Source organism: Marmota marmota, unplaced genomic scaffold (genome assembly GCF_001458135.2).
Source record: "Marmota marmota marmota unplaced genomic scaffold, marMar, whole genome shotgun sequence".
Taxonomy (NCBI): Eukaryota; Metazoa; Chordata; class Mammalia; order Rodentia; family Sciuridae; genus Marmota; species Marmota marmota.
The window spans coordinates 19,263,864-19,278,452 of record NW_025999968.1 but is presented as its reverse complement, the minus strand read 5'-3'; the positions used below and the strand labels follow the sequence as shown (position 1 = coordinate 19,278,452).

The window sequence follows — 14,589 nt, the reverse complement described above, 5'->3', positions numbered from 1 at the left end:
AATGGATACATTTCACAAAACTCTGTGGAATGATTCACCTCTTCTGCTATTCCTAATTAGCAGGGCAGCAAGTTCAGGCTAAGGGATTTCCACAGCATTTCACTGCACTCCTTTGTCTTCAGCAAGAAACTGGGAACTTTTTCTCATTTTCTCCCTAGGCTCCTAGGCCAAGCAGCCCTTCCTTTTCTTCAAATTTAATAACAGCAGACACTTAAGTCTTGTCAGCCCAAATGTGATGAATATTTTACATTCCTCTCATGATCTCTACTCAGAGATTTGTTTTGATTCACATAAAAAAAAGAAATTTGAAAAGAAAGGGGGGGAAAAAAGTTAGTTCACCTTTAAACTTTTGTTCCAGGACTGGTGGGCCATGAGACACAATAAATCTAGCAGATTTGCTTCTGTCAGAGCAGCCTATGTTGGAGGGCTGACCTCATCCTTGGGGCTGCTCTAGGAGCAATGATTTGGAGCTCTTGCAGGCTTAAGTGCTACAATTATGTTAAGCTGTCCTGCACTTATATGTGGACTCTTTCCTCAGTTAGTGCGTCTTATCTTAGCCGATGTGTTTCTGTAATGACATGATCAGGAACCTGTCTTTTCACATAGTCACTGTACTTGATCGGAGTTCCCTTAGGGGTTTTTGCCCACCATTCAGTCTTTCCCAGATGGTTGGGGTTGATGACCTTGTTCTCTTTTTTGAGGTTTATGGGAATTGAAGATACAGGAAGCTTACCAATGAATAGATGGCAGAGCCAAGAAAAATAGAACTCAGATTTACTGACTCATTATTCTTGGTCTTTAGTCTCACCATTGAGACGACACTATTTGTCTATGTTAATTGTCACTAGTAAGCAAGTTTGGAAACTATTTTGTTGTAATTTTTAAAAACACTCCTATATTTTTACCTAATTTTTATTTTCAGCTAACTTCTTGTCTACATTGTTTTATAATTCCTTTAAAAAATGGCAGGAATGTGACCATGACTGAATCCACCTTTTTGTGCATGACCTGCTTAGGGAGCTCAGTCCTTGTCATTAATGTGCTAGTTAGTACCAATAGGTACAGCTAGGTTACTGACATGGCATGGTGTGCAGTGAACTTAGTTGTTGGGCCTGTTGTCTTATCTTGTGTTTAAAACAGCTGACTGCAGAGGAAGAGAGGTACTATCCCCTAGGTTGGTTTCATAGGTGGACATTGGAGTTACCTAACTTTGAAATTACAGAAAAATCACTCCAGTTCTGTAAAATCTGGCATATGCTAATTCAGATATAGAAAGTACCCACAGACCTTTTGAAGTCAAAATGTGTGCTTAGGAAAAGGCAGTATACTGGTTTCTAGTTATTATGGGGACAAGCTGTTTGGGTCCTGTGATTATATCTTCTAGGTCCTCAACTGCAGTACAGAGATGAGAAAGATTCAGAGGAATCCACCCTTCATTAAGGACAAAACCACTCTAAGATGCTTGTCCATATTTTACTTCCAGTACATTCCATGCCCCAGGGCAATTCACCTGGTATTCTTTTACCACCTTCAATCTCATTTGGGGAGGGAAGTAAGTAAGATGGATGGAGGTGGGCAAAGTAGAGAAGCATCTGATTTAGTCTACCTACACAGCAAATTCTGTACAGTACGAAGCACATGTCACTGCCTTGACTTAGGAATCTAAGTTTTCCAGTTTTTGTGCCTGTAAGTCAATTCTATGTCATTAATTCAAGCATTAGCAGAAGTTTGTTTGGGGCTCCTTAACAAAATCTATAAGAAGGGGCCCTCCCTAGCCCACCATGGGCAGAAATATTCTTTTCTTATCATATAAGAAGCTTCTAGGTTATAATTTGTTTGGGTATTTATCTAACACTTGTCCCACTGACATACCTGCTAACTAGCTAGGTACTTTCGTAGTTGCCACAGATAGAGCTAGTTGTAAAACTAACCCCAGAGGAGTTTATAATCTGGAAGATAGACAATGAACAAGTAGTTAATGTGTAATTTACAGGCATATCACAGTGCTTAGTGTGAAGGAAAATAAAGCAAGACATTACTAGGAACTTAGAGCCTTCATAGGTGATTTCCTGTACATTTTGGGGGTAGGTTGTTTTGAAGGCATTGAGCCAGAATTTTTAAAGGGAACTTGCTGGCTGGGGAAGTGTGGGGAGTACAGAATGCTTAGTTGGTAGATAATGAGACAAGGTCACTTCTCAGGTTATTAGTTTCGAACTAAATGTCTTTGACCACAGAGCACACTTTTCCAGGGCACCTCTCACCTTCCAAGTAGAGTGGGCTTTGCCATCCAGCAGACCTTCAAGTGCATTATTATTTGAATTTTTTGTTTTCTCTTTATCTCTCTCCCATTATTGCAGCCTGATTGAACTGTATTGATTTTTACCTCCCTCCTTTGCCTTCTTACTACTTATTAACAAGAACTTGAACTTTTCCGCTTTCTTTTTTTAATCAGTTTTATATCTGAATTACCACCTGCAGTGCCATGGCTGCTTCTGAGGCTTCTGTTTGCCTCCCTTTCTATCATTAATTAAAAGAGAAACAACTGATGGGCCCTAGTCCAAGAATGCAGGGGGCCCTGGCTTTGCCTTTGACAAGCTCTGGGTCTCTGGAGCAAGTCACACTGTGGGCATCAAATTCTTCTATAAAGTGAGGCATCTGGATCAGATAACCTTCACTGCCTTCTCTAGCTGTAAAGTTCTGTAGCTATTCCATGCCAGAAGTGGGTGTGGGTTGGTGTGTACATAAATGCTCTTGAGCCTAGGGTAGCCCATTGTCCATTTAGTAGAACTTAACCAAGGCATTTTTCAAATTCATATCTGTGGAATTGAACATTTGTTATTCTGATGTAATTAATATTTATTCTTTTGCTGATTAACAACTGTCATTTGGGCTAGAATTAATAATCATAAGTACAAAGAGTTGGGTATGTGTATGTATCCCTGTCTCCTTTGTATACCTCTTCCCCACAAATACATAATTTTTCAAGCTGATTGTTAAAAAGTAATTATTATATATCCTTAATAGTTAATTTTATTTGGGAACAGTAGAGTGTAAGAATGTGAGGAAGGTCAGATTAGAGAAGGAACACTGCCAATATGTTATTCACAGTTCTTGAGGTCAAAATTAAAACTGGTACTGTCCTATCAGTCTGCTAAAGCATCTGAGAGAAGCAGCATGGAAAGACACATTTTTCTCATATCTGAAAAAGAAGCAAGGGACTTTCCTTGGTGAGATTTCCCATCTTTGTAAAGCTTTCACAGGGCACTGTTAGTGTACATGAAGGTGAGGGAGAAAAAAAATCTCAAGTTGATATTTTTAAGAAAAAGTAACATGCAGAATGCCTTTCTAGGTGATGATCTACTAGGAATTAGTGCATCTCACAAAATGATTCAAGACATCACTGCCTCACATTATTTCACATGATCAGCTAGAGGAAGCTATAAAAGTCTTTGCACACATTAAGCCTAACTGATTGGGTTGTGGCTCAGAAATACTGTGGTGATAGCTGAAGCAGCCACAGAAATACTTCTTTGAACATTTGTGATGCTGGCTGAATATGCAGAGTCTCTTTAAATCCTTATTTAAATACACTGTATAGAAAATAAACAATCAGTTCAAATTAAGACTAATTTAGTTGCCAAATACAAATTAAGTAAACCCTAAAAATCATTTTAAGTTAATGATATACCCAAGAGGATATGGTAGGATGTGTTCAATTTTTCAAAGATAATGACTGGCTATGTGAACAACAGATGGGACATTTCAGTTCCTGAGGGAGGTTGAGACCAATATTCCTTTACATCTGCTAATTATTATTCCACAATATCCAGACTTTTATGAATAGTCCTCTTCCTTCTCCCTTTCCTTTTTCCTTTCAATAGAGGGTCTTTTTTTCCCTTTATTCACCTTATAAAATGTTCACTTTTCCCTGAAACACAGATATGAACAGAACATGACCTAAGAATTGTTATTGGAATTTTTTTCTCCCCAAAGTTTATTTATTACCAGAAGAACTTTTTTGGAGGGAAAAGGGCAGAGAACCCTAAAATGAAATCCACAGCTTTTTTGAGAAGGCAAATGAATGGAAATTGCAAGACTCCTGGAAAAATAAGACAGTCAAGTTTTGATGCATGTTTTCACTTTGGCTGTTACTATAGATTCCATCACAGCTTTAGGAAAATATCATGGCAATACCAGCGATTAATAGACATCTGTTATAAAGGCACAAATTGATAAGTATAGCATTATTATGTTCTTTACTTGGAAGTGTAAAAATACATGTTCATTCTGTCAAAACACTTTTTTCCTTCATATAGGGTGTCCTAAGGACTAAGAAATGCTTACCCACAGAACCCATTGTGAGATAATGTATCCAAGATAAATCTTGTGTAACTTTCATTTTTTAAAAGTGGTTTTAACATGTAATTATTCCTTGAACCATGTTTTACTGTTAATCAATGGAAAAATGTGGAATATTAAAGTATATCATATAAAAATTTTAAAAGTTGATGCTTGTCTGCTTTAACATAATAAAAGGCAAAACTCTGGGAAACATAGCTATTAGAGCTTTGATAAAAGCTATGATTTTCAACAGTTGAGCTATAGTTGATGATACAGATGGTACTTTGGATATAGCTGAAACAATAATTGATGGTTTCTGTTTCCCTCCTCCTCTATTAGATTCAAAAGTACAGAATACCTTTTTTCCCAAAACAGGAATTTTTCAGTTTCCAATTACTTTCTATATCAAATAAACAACTCTTCCATTGCATATTCGGTACTTCACAGTGACCTGGGTGTTGGCCCCTTTCTTTTCATTATGGTAGGCTTCCCTGGGTTTGAAATAATAGTTTTGAGGAACACTTACTTCTCAGTACTAACCTGCAGTTTGTATAGCCTATCTTCAGGCCAAATAACATATAATTTTTCTTTTAGAATACAAAAACCAAGTCTTGCTTTGCTCTAAACAAAATTAGCAAAAGCAAAGCAAAACAAAAAAACCCCTGAAGAAACAAAAATGGTAGGCATCAATGGCATACATTAAAAAAAAAAAAAAGCCCAACAGGAATTACTGGTAATTCCCAAATTTTGAGCATTTTTTAAAAAATGTTGTTTCAAATTATGAATCTCACATTTTTCTCATTTTTGACAAATATAAATAAAATGTAAATTCACAACACACCCATACACCTCAGATAATTAAAGTACTTTTTTTGTTAAACTTTTACTAAACATAGTGCCAACAATATTAAGCATTATACAGTTTTCAGAGTAAGCCAATATAATAACAGCCTATGGATTATGAATTTGTATTGTGTATGCTTACAAAACATAAAAACTAACTAAAAAGGGAAATATTTCTGCACACCATTCTTAAAGTTTTGTTTTACAATGTATGTTCAGACTAGATAAATTTTGAGCTAGAAGTCAGTTTTTCATTTCCTATTCCACTGTTCTAAACTTGACATAACATAATCTTTTATTTTTAATTCCTGTGCTGATTTTTAGTTTGAAAAGTAAATATGTCGATTTTCAGTGACTACCAAGTGAACACTTGATCACACTGTAAGGATTCATTTATAATTTCCTGTTCAGAGTCTTCATGTGACTATTAATGGTTCAATATACCAGTGATTAAAATTATTCTCATAGACTTCACCTGTAAATTAGTATATTTTACATATTATCTAAAATATTACTTTAGAGATGATAGCTTTAAGTCAAGCTTGCCATTTACCAGTGTTTGGAGTCGAAGCTGAAAGAACTCACAACTGTTGGTACTTACTTTCGTGCACATATTTGACATGTGCTTTTTAAGAAAAGAACAGTATAAGATTTTTGAAACTTAAAAAGATTTTGAGTTTTTATTGGCTTCATCCTAATTCCAAGATGTATTACCAACAGTATTTCTCTAGTGTTTTATAGTGAAATTTACAAAGAAAAATAAGAAAACCGGCACTAACAAATTCACTACCATGTGGCAGTGTTTTGCACTCTGCTCTTGTTAAGACGTGAGCGAGTTAAAGTTCCGAGGAGCGATAAGATAGGGAGGCAGAGTTATTACCCCACCCTTTCCCCAAAAGATTTCTCCATACAAAAGATTTAATGTGCAGCCCACTTGGAAAGTGTATGTAACAGTCAAACCTCACTTCTCCACATTAAATTTTAAACCCCAAACCTGTTTTCTCCGCTGGAGAAAACTTTTTACTTAGGTCTCCTTTGAGTCGAAAGGGTTTTGAAGCTAGACTTCATTGGATGCGCTTTGCGAAACCTGTCTGGAGTTCGTGATGCTGAGACAAGGTTAAAAGCCACCTACAGACACGCGCCCTAGCTCCCTGACAGCAGTGCCCCACACAGGAGCGGAGCGGCTCTCCGGGCTTACCTGAGCTGCCTGCGCCGGGCCGGGCGGGGCCGGGCCGGGCCGGGCCGAGCCGGGGCCGCTGTCGCGCAGCGCTGCGAGCGGGCTGTGCGCGCTCCGGGAGTCGCCCGAACAATGCGAGCGGGACGGCGAGCGCGCCCGGCCTATGGGCGTTACGTCACTGCGCAGCCTTATAAGGCGCTCCGCATGTGCGGCGCGGGCGGCGGGGGCGCCGGTGACAGCCAGACCGTCGGCTGCTGCGGCGCGGCGATGAGCCCCCGCTCCGCGGACGTCTAGGCGGTGTGAATGGACAGTGGGTCGCCCGCGCCCTCCCTCCAGGCTAGCCCAGTGATTGGGGTCAAGGGCGATCAAAGTCTCCTAACTTTTTTCCCTTTGGATCCCTAACTTCTTTAATGAGTTTACATTTTTAAATGCATGTTTTGTTATTTTTATATAAACCTTTGTAAATACATTTTTGTTATATTTGCTTTTTGGTTGCTGAGGGAAGACTCGAGAGAGGGACAGAGAGAGAGAGAGAGAGAGAGAGAGAGAGAAAGAGAGAGAGAGGGAGAGAGAGAGGGGTTTTGGCCATATCGGGTGATTTAAACTTCAAACCCTCTTTTTCCTCTTTGTAAAGAGTTGGGGTCCTCAGAGGATAGTATTTTATTTCCTGATGATGTAACTACTAAACAATTCTTCAAGTGATGATGGGAAGGCCAGATGAAATCTGAGTTTTTCGATGTTTTCACTGAAAGAACCTTCTGGTTCCTCATTTCTGCATGCCTGTGTTTTAACGAAAGCAGTTAAAATGAATAAGATTATTTGGCAGGGAAAATATTTTAAAAGAAATTAAGTGTTTCGTGCTGTACTTATTTGCAAGAAAAAGTATAAAAATAGAATCTTAGAACCAGTTTTAACTTATTTTTTCTATTATACCAGCAAACAAAATAAGACAAAATATAAAAGACAAAAATATAAAAGAAGAAAAAAGAAACTGGCCAAATATGACTGAATTAAGCCTAGTATCCTCTAGGATGGGGCATATTTACTTGTGTAATCCTGTTCTTGTAAATGAGAATAAGCCTCCTAATTATCTTGAGTATCAACAAGAGATGTAATCTCTAAATTCCTAGCCCAAATATATGAATCTGCTAAATAAATTAGGAATGTGACAGCCTTATTTGCAAATCTCAGATGAGTTAAGTAGTTTTAGTAGCTTGAGTCTATTTAAAAACCGTTTTAAATTACATTAAAATAGGGTTGCTTCCTATTATGATGTACACGTCTGTAGAATTATTGTTCCCATATGTTTTGTCAAATAGGAATAATGAAAATAATCTGCTTGTTTCTTCTTAGTGTGGAGTGGAGAAAGGATGGTTGAAGAATCATATAGTTATTGGAAATGATGCAGGGCACAAAAATAAGATTGTGTCCTCTGCTCAAGTAGACACTCAGTTTTGCCAATACTTCTGGGTCATTCTACTATAGGGAAGCCTAAACTAAACTTGTTGTTGCTTTTCATATCTACTGTTTAAAAAGAAGTGAATGACCATATCCTTCAGCTGAATTTAAAATTTGTAGTTTTGTATTAACATTTTAGATGATGATTTGGTTTATTACTTTGCCCTATGTTCATGAATTGCATTGTAATTGTTTTTGTCTTCTGTGGTTGCCTTGTACTTATTAAACATGCTTTTTGATTGTGCTAAGTTTTTATTACAGTTTAATTAAAATGATGGTCATGAAAGCTGCACAAACACCTGAATCTCAGCCCCAAAATGATAGCATAAAGTACTTTAATACTCCAAAGTTAAATTTTTTTGTACTTGTGCTTTGCATTCATTTTCATTCTTTTGATTTCCTAGTCTCCCTGTGAAATATATTGATATTATTTTCTACTTTTCTTTAACGCTTTTCTGAAAATAAAGACTTTGAGTGGTACAATACTTCTCTAAAGTTCTTACTCCTTGTCTGCCTTGAAAGGTGCTCTGTTACTCCCTGGAGTCTCTCATGAGCTATGACTCAGCTTTCCAATTAAGGTCATGGTATGTGACCACTTTCTTCAGTAAACAATAATAACCCTCTCTTATTGAGCTTTTTGATCAAGCTAGTGACCATGCTTACGCTCCATATGCATTCCATCACTGAATATTCACAACACATTTTGAGATGATGTTGTCCTTGTTTTTCAGATGAAGAAACACATTTGGCAGGGTGAAATGGCTTGATCAAGTTTTCATAGAAGGATGTAAGTCAGTGTTTTATACAGTCTGAGACTTATCTTCTTGTAATGATTTATTCAGAATCTCTCAGAGATTCTGTTGGTAATAAAGAAGTATTCTGATTTAATGGAGAAACTTAAATCTTTGTTTTTCAGACTGAATATGTTGAAGGACGAAAGCTAAGACACACCCTCTTTGCAGGCCACATAAGCAGAGCCACTAATCGTAAAGGGTGTCATTCACATCGAAGACATCATTTATTTATGTATTTACTAAGACATTTTTTGGAGGTAGCAGCAAAGTGTATTCTTCTAATAAAATTAGAGTATCATGATAATTTTCTTACATGAGTCAACAGTTTTGAGAAAGCAGAACATTTGTCTGACATAAGAGCTATTTGAATTTGTCTTGCAGTCTCCAGCCAGCAGTATGCATTATACTCTTTTTTGGCCACATGAGTTGATGAGTAGACATTTCATTTCTTTCCCTTTGCCTACCTGAAATTCATTTGAGATGTATTTCTTTTTTCTTTTAGCATCTGATAAGTATGTATTATGTAGTAGAGTTATGGCCACCATACCTTAAAATTGGCTGAGAAAATTTTACTTCCTAGCCTAGTTCTGTTCAATTATTGTATGACTCATTTCATTTTATTATCAGGAATTTCTTATATATAAGTATATCTAAAAATTAAGATCATTTCTACAATTAGTAATCTAAATTTGTGGCCTAAAAAAATCAGCAATAGCTTTAAGGTGTTATTTAGAAATGGTACAAAGGAATTTGTCTACAGAGCTAGTTTCTAATATGGGAAAAGAGGTTTGTAGGTGATAAGACTGGAAGCCAGGAAATGTCATCTGGCCTTAACTATAGGAAATTACTTTTTTATACAGTCAAATATATAGCTGAATATCAGTAGTTCCCCTTGGTTTAAGCTAATGGAGGAAGTTAGCACAGCAACTGATGTCATTAGTAAAGTCAGTCACTACTAAACCATCATTATATAACTGTGTTAAAATACAATTAATGTGCTACTAAGTATGTCAAGCCAGTTCCTCTTTGTGAAGTGAATGCTCTTCTTTTCTTTTATTTCTTCTCTCCTTGTCTCTGTTTCTTCTTTGTTATCCAAAAAGTGCCAGAGAATTTGTAATTTACTGAATCCTCAGCTTTCACACTGGTTCTTTCATAGGTGAAGGGGTGGTGTGTTCTGTTCCCTAGGAGCTCTATTGCAGGCTATGAGATGCTGCTAATGACTTTCAGGGTGACACATTTGTTCTTTTGCTTCAGTGAGATAATACATGTGGAAACTATATAATAACCCTCCCCCCTTAATCTTGTTTTCAGAAAACAGTAAATGGAAACAATTCATAAGTTTTAAATAACTTTCTCACAGTATATTTTATAATAGTTTTATATTATTATTACTTATTAATCTCTTGCTATGCCTAATTTATAAAGGAAAATTTATTTTTTTCTTTTTATTGGTTTTATTATTTTTTTAAATACACGACAACAGTGGAATGCATTACAATCCTTATACATATACAGCACAATTTTTCATATCTCTGTATATAAAGTATGTTCACATCAATTTATGCCACTATATAAATGAAAATTTATTATAGTCACATGGGTATAGCAAAAGCATACTTTACATAAGATTTAGTACTATGCTCAGTTTCAGGCATCTGTAGAACATCTTGGGACATTACCTTCTGCGGATAAAGGAGGACTACTATAACACCCAAAGAAAAACAGCAAATGTTGTATGTACCTGAGTCTGTATGCTAATCTGAACCAAGTGGGGATGAACCCCAGATGGCCTGAGGAGAGGCAGAGCTCCATAAGCCATTGCTTTAGGTGACAGTTGGATTGGCTGGAATATGAGCCTCTGGTGCTAACCTCCTAACAGCTTACTGGCAGCTTCTTTCAAAGCAGCTTTACCGCTGAACACCAGTTAACTGCTGGTGTTCAGTGCTGATGCCTTCAGCTCTGAAGCTACATAGCTTTGGAAGAAGGCTGAAGAGACTGAGCACCACATATTGGCAACTATAGACTATGATGCAAATAGGGATGGATATCTTAAAGTAAAAGCACTTGCACTGCATTCCTGGATCATTTCTTTTTCTAATTTTTTCCTTTCCAACTTCCTTCTGTTTCCCAGGTGCCATCTGCTTGGCTCTGACAATACAGATACCCACATAAAATAATATCACTCCTCAGGCAAGGCAGTGCTTGAAGTTTCCAGAAGCCCTACACCTATTTCTGCTCAATACTTCAGCTGACTTTGATTGTAGGACAGCAACTAGAGCTAACTGGGTCTGATTACAGTAGCAAGAGTGTCAGTAATAAAACTAGAAAATGAGAAACTATTAATATTGAAGTGAATGATATTATTTGGTTTTAAAATTAATTTAAATAGTTTGTTTTTGTTTTTACTCTAAAAGTAGTAGTTATTCTCATGGTTTGCAAATGCAGAAAAGTAAGCAAAAAATTTTACACATACTATTACTGTATGAATACTGCCAACTATTAAGAGTTCAACATACTATGTTTTCTAAACATTTGAAAACAATTGTTTTCATTCTGTGGGGTGTGTGTGTGTGTGTGTGTGTGTGTGAGAGAGAGAGAGAGAGAGAGAGAGAGAGAGAATATGTGTATTATGTATCTTTGTACCTTTATTATATGTATTTTAATCATGTCAGCTGCTTTTCTGTATTTGCCAGGTCATTTAAAAGCACATATGTACATATTCTCCCTGGAAATAGAGGTCACAAAGCCAGCCAAAGCCTGATAGCACCCTAATATTGCCATGGTTTTGTACTTCACCTAGTGAAGCAAGGAAATCTGTATTTAAGAAGGAATCTTATGTCAATCCAGGAGATCTGGTCTTGGTTGACATGGATTCTGGGGTTGGCTATGGGACTTCAGTGAACAAGCATTCCAGTAGGTGAGCAGGATGACTTGGAGAGAATGAAGAGCCAATAATATGACGCCACCATTACATGGGAAGCAGGAAAAGCCTATTATTTAGGTCCAGTTCATTTGCTTATTTATTCCTGAAAACATTTTGTGTTTCCTTGGTAACTAATAATAGTTTTGAGAAATTGTTGAACTCACAAGTATTACTGTAGGAGTAAAAAACCCTCGAATCACAGAAATTAAAGGCGGAAAAGACCTATTATTAGGTCATCTCCTTGTCCCTTGCCAGTACAGATTGTTCTTAATGCTTTATCTGGTCCTGTTTATTTAAAGGGACCTCATAAAATTGTTTGCACCCCATATCTTAAGTAATGCATTTTTAAAGAAACTACTTTGACAGATTTTTCCATGTAGATGTGGAATTTGATGTCAGGGTAAAAATATTTGTGGAGAAAGACCTACGGATTAAACAGTTCAATAGGATTTTCTGGATGGAATAATTTCTTTTAGTCTTTGAAGTAGTTTAGGATGTCTGTGGAATAGTTGAATAATTAAGGGGAAAATAGGTAAGTTGAATTCATATGTTTTCTTTTATTTGGAATGAAATACACAGGAATGCATGAAAATAAATTTATTATCAAATAAATGCACCTGGAGGGGTCTAGAAGATCTGAGAAGATAAAGAATTTAGAAAGTAAAGAAAAGAAAGTAGCTAGGCACTTTGGCATAGGCCTAAAATCCCAGCTACTCAGGCTGAGGCAGGAGGACCTCAAGTTTGAGACCAGCCTGGGTAATTTGGCAAGACCCTGTCTCAAAAAAAATTTTTTTTTTAAATGGGCTGGCAGTGTAGCTCAGTGGCAGAGTGCCTGCACAGCACACATAAGCCCTTAGTTCTCTCCAGTGCTGCAAAAAAAAAAAAAAAGAAAGAAAGAAAGAAAGAAAGTGGGGGAAGAGTTAAATAGTTTTTCCCAATATTATTTTTATACAGGAGACATTTTATAATCTCTCTTTTTGTCCCTAGTTCCCTTTTGTCCATTATTTACATAGTCAATTGCTTGATATGAAGGTGGTTTTTAACTATAAAACACTCTGACAGTTTCTTCCAGAACAAAACTGGCTCATAGGAGCAGTCACTAGTCTGCAACATAAAAAATAGGATTGGAAGAGATGCTTTCCTATATTACGACTAAAAATGTCTTCACTGGAAAAAATAATCAACAGATTAAGAAATAAGAATTATGCTTAGGATTTTATATGAAGGATGATCTCTTCCTAAAATCTCTTTTTTGTTAATGTAAAGGCTTTAGAAAACATCTATTAATTTGTACTCCCCATTCCCTCTTTTAAAATAGATGGGATAAATGGAGCTTATAGAGGTTAAGGGACTTGTCCCAAGGTCATATAGTAAATTGATAACTGAGGCACTATTTTATGAGTCTGCATGTTTCTTTTGGGAAACATGAAACTTGGGATAATTAAAAAATGTGATTAGAATTGTCAAAAGGAATATATCTGAAGTGCTAACTAATAGAGTAATTTACCTAGGTCATGTTTACTGCAGAACTAGTTTATAATATAATGAGCTAGTTATCAACTTAAGGATTAGAAATACAATTTTAATTATAAAATCAATACCCATAAATCAAATGCATTTCTATACATAAAGGATGAATCCACTGAAAGAGAAATTAGGAAAACCACCTCATTCAAAATAGCCTCAAAAAATATAAAATACTTGGGAATCAATCTAACAAAAGAGGTAGAATAATTCCACAATGAAAACTACAGAACACTAAAAAAGGAAACTGAAGAAGACCTTAGAAGATGGAAAGATCTCTCATGCTCTTGGATAGGCAGAATTTATATTGTCAAAATGGCCATACTACCAAAACTCTTATGCAGATTTAATGCAATTCCTATTAAAATCTCAATGACATTTTTTCATAGAACTAGAAAAAGCAATCATGAAATTCACTTGGAAAAATGAAAGACTCAGTATAGCCAAAGCAATCCTTAGCAAAAAAAAAAAAAAGTGAAGCATGGTATCGGCACCAAAATAGACATGTAGACCAATGGTACAGAATAGAAGGCTCAGACCAACCCACATGCATACAGTTACCTTGGACTAGACAAAAGCACAAAAAACATACATTGGAGAAAGGATAGCTTCTTCAACAAACGGTGCTGGGAAAATGTGAAATCCATATGTAGCAAAATGAAATTAAACCTCTCTCACTTGTCATACACAAAACTCAACTCAAGATGGATCAAGGACCTAGGAATTAGACCAGAGACCCTGCACCTAATAGAAGAAAAAGTAGGCCCAATTCTTCATCAGGTCGGATTAGGCCCCAACTTCCTTAACAAGGCTCCTAAAGCACAAGAAGTAAAATCAAGAATCAACAAATGGGATGAATTCAAACTAAAAAGCCTCTTCTCGGCAAAGGAAACAATCATTGAGGCGAAGAGAGAGCCTGCAGTATGGGAGGCTTTTACCACATGCATGTCAGATAGAGCACTAATCTCCAGGATAGATAAAGAACTCAAAAGACTTAATACCCCCAAAACAAGCAACCCAATCAAGAAATGGGCTAAGGAGCTGAACAGACACTTCTTAGAAGAAGATATAAAAACAATCAACAAATACATGAAATAGTGTTCAACATTTTTAGTAATTAGAGAAATGCAAATGAAAGCTAAGATTTCATCTGACCCCAGTCAGAATGGCAGTTATCAAGAATACAAGCAATAATAAGTGTTGGAGAGGTTGTGGGGGAAAAGGTACATTCATTCATTGCTGGTGGGACTGCAAATTGGTGCAACTACTTTGGGAAGCAGTGTGGAGATTCCTCAGAAAATTTGGAATGAAACCACCATTTGACTCAGCTATCCCACTCCTCAGTCTATACCCAAAGGACTTAAAATCAGCATACTATAGTGACATAGCAACATGAATGTTTATAGCAGCTGAATTACAGTAGCTAAACTGTGGAACACAACCTAGATGCTCATCAATAGATGAATGGATAAAGAAGCTGTGATTGATATATATATATATATATATATATATATATATATATATATATG

The 14,589-nt window shown here is 36.4% G+C and overlaps 2 protein-coding genes across 6 annotated transcripts in view; one reads left to right on the top strand and one right to left on the bottom strand.

The window, feature by feature from the left end:
* Cmss1 (cms1 ribosomal small subunit homolog) overlaps positions 1–14,589 on the top strand; it is a 330,444-nt gene that overhangs the window by 43,760 nt on the left and 272,095 nt on the right. The gene's annotated exons all lie outside the window — the stretch shown is intronic.
* Positions 1–14,589, bottom strand: part of Filip1l (filamin A interacting protein 1 like) — a 270,009-nt gene that overhangs the window by 40,307 nt on the left and 215,113 nt on the right. Inside the window, exon 1 of one of the 2 annotated variants that reach the window (XM_015478587.2) lies at positions 6,383–6,536. The exons of the other annotated variant lie outside the window; for it this stretch is intronic. The gene's annotated coding sequence lies outside the window, so the exon portion shown is untranslated. Of the gene's footprint in view, positions 1–6,382; positions 6,537–14,589 lie in introns of those variants that run through there. 2 annotated transcript variants of the gene reach the window in all.